The sequence below is a fragment of the Cydia pomonella genome, chromosome 12, assembly GCF_033807575.1.
Source record: "Cydia pomonella isolate Wapato2018A chromosome 12, ilCydPomo1, whole genome shotgun sequence".
Lineage (NCBI taxonomy): Eukaryota > Metazoa > Arthropoda > Insecta > Lepidoptera > Tortricidae > Cydia > Cydia pomonella.
In genome coordinates, this window is record NC_084714.1 from 5,724,048 (window position 1) to 5,731,846 (window position 7,799).

General features: G+C 36.3%; 1 non-coding gene across 1 annotated transcript; it reads right to left on the reverse strand.

The window, feature by feature from the left end:
• Window positions 1-1,160: 1,160 nt before the first annotated feature.
• On the reverse strand, window positions 1,161-1,233 carry Trnav-cac (transfer RNA valine (anticodon CAC)). The gene has a single exon. It is a non-coding gene; the product is annotated as a tRNA-Val (tRNA).
• Between the last annotated feature and the right edge of the window lie 6,566 nt (window positions 1,234-7,799).

Sequence of the window (7,799 nt, forward strand, 5' to 3'; positions counted from 1 at the left end):
GCGGAACAATGGTTTAATTGTTCGGGCGCCCCGCCAAGATTCCTCTATTCTTTATGCAAATGATTTTTATTGAAGTTTTTTGTTTTGAGTTCATGCGGGCTTGGAACACGTGTGCACTGTTCTTTAGCTTTTTTAAATATTGAATATGGCCAATATGGGTAAGTAAGTCGTGTCGAAAAAAGTTTTAAACAAGGATTACTTTTTCTTGGTTATTTATTGTTTCACTGTTTTGTTGTCGAAGTTCTGTACGTAATGTCAAATTACTTTGTAAATCTGCGTATCTAATTATAACAAATGTTTTTATGAAAACAGTAGCTTTTATATGCATATGTGCGCATAAAAATGTTAACATTTAACTACCAAATATTTTCGTGCCAGTTTATTAGATTTAAAAAATACGACAAAAACTTAACTTATGATTTTTTGAAATCTAATTTTACTAAGGATTATATTTAAAAAATCCGAACCAAAGGATGTAAGTTACTAAAAAAGTACAAATAGATGTAGGTAGGTAGGTAGGTAGAGATCTCTTTTTAGCGATAAGACCGCCTGTTGTTAGACTCTTCTTAATGTGCTGTATTATTTGTATTGTTTCTGTATTGAGATGTGCAATAAAGAGTATTTTTATTGTATTGTATTGTAAATACGAAATGTCAAATGATAAAAGAAATGGTTTTATGATAACAATAAATGAAATAAATATAATGTGTGACTTAGTGCCTTAAGGCATTCTCTAACATACATCAATGCATAGTATAGGTACATACTTATACATATAGTTATTTGAAATAAGTTTGTGATATATTGCACCCATTTAACACCGTCATATTTTCTAACAACGTTGGTGTACGTCCGAAACGTATTTAGTTATTTACTTAATTGGCGTTAAAAGGAAAATTTCCTCTGTGCTTGTCGTATTGGGCATTATAGCTGCCTTATGTACGATTGTATTTTCTTTTGTGCAATAAAGATTTAATCAAAATAAATGCATATTTTAGTGATACGGTTTTTAATGAAAATGAACTAATTAGTGTTCATTATAGTTATTACTTATTAAGTATAAAATTGAAAAAGTATGACAAAAAGAATTAATTTATGACTATTATTTTAAAAGCACTATTAAAAATAGCAAAAAGTAAAATAAAAATCAAAAATTGCACTGTTTCCGCCCGGGATCGAACCGGGGGCCTTGTGCGTGTGAAGCACACGTGATAACCGCTACACTACGGAAACTTGAACTTGTTTGGCGAAATATCTGTTCATTTGACACAAGGTACCTACTTAAATCTATAACATTTGCCCGACTACTACTGTACCTCTAGTGTAAATTTTTTCAATAGCGAAATGTGACGTACGCGTTTGCGTTAAGCCTCATTTTGTATGGGATTTAGAAACAGCGCGCCAAACGGGACGTTTTGGAAATTCAAAATCCCATACAAAATGACACTTAACGCAAACGCGCGTACGTCACGTTTCCCTATCGAATAAATTTACACTAGGGGCTCTGACCGAAATAAGTTATTTTTATATAAAATCACGGCCGAGCCGTTGCACACATTGCAATTTACACTCCGAGAATACATTTTTTTACTTGCAATACTTTAGGCGAACCATTTTTTTATGAAGAGGTAATAGCCTTAAAACGCCACGCTGGCCAATGCGTCTTGGCGAGTTTTGCTTCCTGCCACGTTTGCCTGAAATGAGTAGTATACCAACAAAAGTGTCGTTTACTACTCATTCCAGTTACCGGAGGGACCACGAGGAGGTGTGGACCAGGAATTGGCATCCAAAATGGATATGATGTGAAAAGTGAATGTTGTGAACGCATTTCCTTCCCCAATCAATATACACTTTGGAGACCCTTTACCCTCGCGGGACACTTCTGGATGCGATTAGCTCAGGATCGGGACAAGTGGCGTACTGGAAGAGAGGCCTATGCTCAGCAGTGGGCGATAAAAGGCTGATATGATGATGATGAGGCGAACCAATGCGCGAGATAAATTTTTTTGATAAGACAGTTATTAATAACAAATATCTACTCTAGGATATTTATTTATGCTGTAAGCCTACCTACTTAATCGAGTAGATCTCTTCCAATGAGCATGGAACAATCACAAAGAAGAAGTAAATTATATCAGTACCCCTAGTGTAAATTTTATCGACATCATAACGTGACGAACGCGTTTGCGTTAAGTCTCATTTTGTATAGGATTTTGAGTTTCCAAAACGTCCCGCTTGGCGCGCTCTTTCTAAATCCAATACAAAATGAGACTAAACGCAAACGCGTACGTCACGTTTCAAAATCGAATTTATTTACACTAGGGGTACAGAAGCCGAGCGCAATAGGGTTGTTTCCATCAACAAATCTTAGGGCAGAATTGTATCCCAATAAATTCTTTTGGATTATAAGAACATGTTAAACTACTTTTAGGGGACCTGTAATGATCATATTTTTGTAAATATTGAATTTAAAAATATCTTTTGGCACACGTCACGTGACCAAACTCGAAACGTCATTGAAGATTCTGATGACGTCACAACTCTCGGATTGACACTGTTGACAGTTAGGCGATAAACAACAAATGTCAGTTGACAGTTCGTATCTTCTACGTGCGTATGTAGTTATGTGTCAAACCGTAAACTGTGACGTCACACAATCTTCAAAGAGCGCTTTGGGCGCGAAAGCATCTGTCAAAATATATTTTGTTCATTTAACATATTTAAAGCCGTTTTTAGTATATAAGTTGAATTTTAGGGCAACTTTTAGTTAATATAAAACGTAATACAAGCGTTTAAAAAAATTGGAAACAACCCTATTATTTAATTTGTACCATAATATATTTTTCATTCAACACACTAGAAGTAGGACATATAGGAAGTAGAGATATATTTGATCCATCTATTCACAGTTTAACTAGCTAGATACAGTTATTTGTATGTGTAAAATGTGACAGTTGACAGTCAGTACGTGCGAGTGTCAACCGTTTTATGGACAGTGGTGTGCGTGTTAGTAATAAGGATTAGACGTAGGTACAGTCAGCTGCAGAAACAAAATTAGGACGCATAATAAACTCATGTTATATTAAGATAAGATATACGGCGCGATTCGAAGAATATGATGAAGACACGTTTAAGATCTTTAAAAGATCTATAACAAAACGACATATCAAAATTGAGTGTTGGTTGATTTCGATTTCGCTGTGATCCCAATAAGATCTATCTACGATGTGTCTAACGTCAAAGTGACATTGGTTGCCCGAATCGAGCTGCTTCTGTACAATTATACGATATACAAACGATATCCAAATGAGAACTTATCTAAACCAGAACTCAGTGTTGCCAGGCGTACGTTAATTGTCGTACATGTACGATAATTTGGGCTCCGGTACATTGTACGTTCCAAAGAGCATTATCGTACGCAAATGTTCGATAATTTCAGCCCTTAGACGATGCCACCAAAAATTTAAGGAAATTATGACACTTTCCTTGAGATATAGGCTACAATTAGCACCTTTTGGGTGTTTGGTTTCTTGATTTACGTCAAAAATGTCGAAATTTCCTATTAATCGTTTGGATCTATCACAAAAATACACAAATATAAAACAGATTTTTGCACAATTTAGACGAAAATTACGTTTTTGTTTGATTATACATTGAATATATAAGCTTATTTTGCAAGAAATTTTGGCAGTAGTGCCTTTTCGATAGGCGTACGATAATTTTTTCACTGGTACGATAATTTTGACACTCAAATACGATAATTCTCTTCCGTTTACCTGGCAACACTGCCAGAACTTATCGTTATCGTATTTTATTCTTCGATTCGGGCCGAATGCTGTTTGAAACGTACAACGTACCGGAGCCCAAATTATCGTACGCCTGCAACACTGCCTCTGCCGAAGCACATGCCTAACTGGGCATAGCGCGATGCGTGTTGTGACTCGTCCGTACACAAAAGGAGATCGAGGTGTACAAGATTTGTCTTTGACACGTGTAATTTTTAATGTACTTGTGTAGTAATTACAAATTGGATTTTGTGTGTAGTGAGTGAGAAGTGTGACTGCGTACACGTTAACCCCCGAAAAAAATGGCAGAGCGATTTGTACGGTACTCGCTTCCGACGTGTCGGAAGCCGGGGTTGCTACTGTTGCTAGAAGCTGGAGTCTTATTTATTATTGGACTATGAAACTCGAAAAAACGGAATAATTTAAAGCGTAAGGACGAAATTTGCTCGTGTCATCATACGAATAACCTGTCAGCTGTCAGCCCATCCGTATGGGAAGCGACAATGTGGTACCTTCTACTTAAGAACGACACCTATAATTTATATGTATTTTAACTACTAGATTCAAAACAAAAACGAGCCACGTGCCGAACGTCGTCGGGAATCAACGAACATTACTAGAGGTGTAAAGAATCATGTCGGTCATTATAACCGGACATAATTTATTAAAAATGGGTCATAATAAGCGACATGTCACTGTAAGGGAAGTCATTATATCCGACTTTTTATAAAGAATTTTATATGAAAACCAAACTTCGTGGTGTAAATACGTCATAATAACCGGTTGGTCAATATAGGCGGAGTCATAATAAACGGATTCTACTGTATCTGGTTTAAAAAATGTCGGTAAGAGGAACATGCCTAAGGTTAGATGGCCTAGGATCAGAACTCCTACGCGCTTGCGTTAAAAGAGTCTCATTTAGTATGGGATTTAGAAACAGCGCGCCAAGCGGGACGTTTTGGAAACTCAAAATCCCATATAAAATGAGACTTAACGCAAACGCGTACGTCACGTTTCGCTATCGAATAAATTTACACTAGGGGTACAGCTCATAAATTTTACTGTATAATAATCTTAGTAGGAGTAAAGTTCGATGACCTCAGTCAAAAACTAGCCGCAGGTCTGTCCACACAGTCGGGTCTGCACCTACCGCCTATATCTTTCTACCTATATTAGATATTTGTCAATTCATTAAATTCAAATTAGATTCAATAGGTAGGTAGTGATTCAGTAGCTGCAGAGATAACTGACCCCCTGCATCGAGATTTGTTTGCAGGGATGGTCAACTTGTTCCGCAACTGACTGACTGTACCTAATTGTGAAATAAGCCGTCGTGTATTTGAGACTTGGTTATATATATTTTTTACATCAACAGCAATATCATCATCATATTCTAGCGTTGTCCCGGCATTTTGGCATGGCTCTCTTAGGGAGCTCGAGGTCCGCTCGGCAACCGTCACAGTAATATTTTATTGGGTTCTAACTAGAAATTGTAAAAAAGATTTGTTCCTAATTTTTATAGTTTATATGTATTTCATTTTTTCAAAAGTCATGATTCGTTACATTATTGGAAAGTGATGTCGATGATTTGTTATTATACCTATGAAATTCAATCAATTGAACAAAGTGACCAAGTTTTTTTTTTATAGGACCTAAAAATTTTAGACCGAGTTAGTTTGCAGACTTGGAAGTGGAATGTTTCTGATTAATATTAGCTATCGTATTGATAAATGACGTTAGATGTGCAACTTAGGTAAATGACTTCAAGATAACATGCTAATTTACAATGGTTCGTCCCTAGCTCAAAGGTTATCCAACGTGGATCAACGCCGACACGCAGCAATCTGTCATTCTGTCTCTATTTGTAGTTAAATTTATTGATAATTTATTTTTAGTTCTTAAGTATTTAAATATTTTTTATTGTGTTTAAATAAATATATTTACAGTAAAAAATAGTATTCAGAACTTACCAAACACAAGGTACAAGGTAAATACCCTGTTTTAATGGTATTTGCGATTTGCAACTGTGGAAAAAAAATCATAAAGTTAAAAAAGGTTTCCGAATTTTTATGGAAAATTTCATACATAATAAAGAAAGTTTCAGAGATGGAAGGCCATGTTATTAGTTCCGCCATTTTTGGAACCCACTTTACTTCCACACATGTATTAGTTATGGTAGGTTCAAACCCGACGTGACAAGTTTCTGCTAAAGATCGTGTCATTCACGAAGACGTGTGCCTATTGCGTATTGTCATATTATTAAAGGTTAGATTTGACAAAACTGCCCGTCATCGTGAATGACACGAACTATAGGCCATAAAAGAGTTTACGGCGGAGGTTACGGACTCTATGAAATGTGACATGTGTGTCGTATTTTATAAGTGCGGCCCCCTAATTGTAGCAGGGTTCTGTGTTGTGGACATGTTCTAGTAGGCCTAGCGACAGTATCTCGGTCGCGAGATACACTACGCGTCTTTATCTAACTGTGATAATTAGAGAGGGACGCGTAGGTTCGAGATACTGTCGCGCCACTCCAGCATAGAGATAATGTTAGAAGAGAGTTGAAGAGATACCCCAAAAATATATGTAGTAATTCCGTAGAGCGGCCTAGTGTGGGACCACTGAGATACCTAGTTATGTAAATCTTTCTTTTAAGAAACGATTTTTTTTGTAAGTTGCTAAAATGTAGAAAATAAAGTTGCCGAGTGGCAATTTTGGGTGCTATGGCTTCAAAAGTTGCTAAAAGTCGACAGTCAAGTTAATTGACGAGTTGGAAAAATGTCTAGTGATGGTCACATTACCAGTTGCATTTCTAGTTCGTTATTAAATAAGGATTTTTTCTTCTCATATGTAATTTTATTTTGACAAAGTACACACATTTCGATTAATAACTTGCCCATGGGGCCGATTTTTGAATTTCGCTCGATTTCGTATTTTTCCTTTAATACTGTCTCCACTACACCTAGACATTCAAATTCTACTAATAGAATTGAAAACGAGTGGTCAATCCCACTAGATTCCCAAATTTCTATCTCTCGTATTTCAAAAATAACATGTTGCCGTTTTCCACAGATTTTCGAGAGACTAAATCGAGCGCTCGAAATTCAAAAATCGGTTCCCACGTCTTTCTTAGGTAGATTGAAATATTTCTGCAATCGAATTTTTTTTGACGTATTGTTCACATCATTGATCAGGAAAAATAGAAATGTAATTTATGGTTCAGGCAATTTAATTTTCCTTTGGATTGAAATATCGTCTTCGCCGACGACGACACTACTTCGGAAATATTTATTTTATTACCTCCCATTTTGGGAACAAACCGAAACAACAAATCTTTTAAGACCAAATTACTTATAAGAATCGCGAGAATTATCCTAACTATTTCAACAGTTCTAATCTCATCTCATTCTTAGAACATTAAATGCACGTAAAAGCTTAATGGTAATACAGAAATAACTCTCGAGAAAAACTAAACGTTATTGAGTACTTTAATTTTGTTAGAAATTAAGTGGCAGGTTCAAAGGCACCATAAATTTTAATTAAATGCTCTGTCGGCCATTTTAAGTTGGGCTTCCTCGCTCCCGGGATAAAGAACTAATTGTATGTTATGCCACTAATTTGGGAGGTCATTAAAGGATGGTCATATTTAACTAATTTGGTGACTCCCGTCATTTTGTTTTTTGTAGAATGCAAGTGTTGTAATAAAAGTTTTATGTACTCTAAAATAGATGTAGTAGGGGCGGTACGTTTCAAAATGGCATAATTCGTGTAAAAAAATGCGATGTGATTTAAGGCTGTCATTGAGCTATTGGATTTTGTTGTATTTACCAGTAACCCAAAAACTAGGTGTTTTTTACCCTATTTGTGTGTCCCACTGCTGGGTAAAGGCCTTCCTTTTTCCAATCCTCCCTGAGCAAGATCCCGTTGAAAAGCATCCAAGTCGTCTCGCCATCGCTTTAGGTCTGCCTCTGCCACGACTACTCTGGGGATGCCAGTTAGTGGCTATTTTGGCCC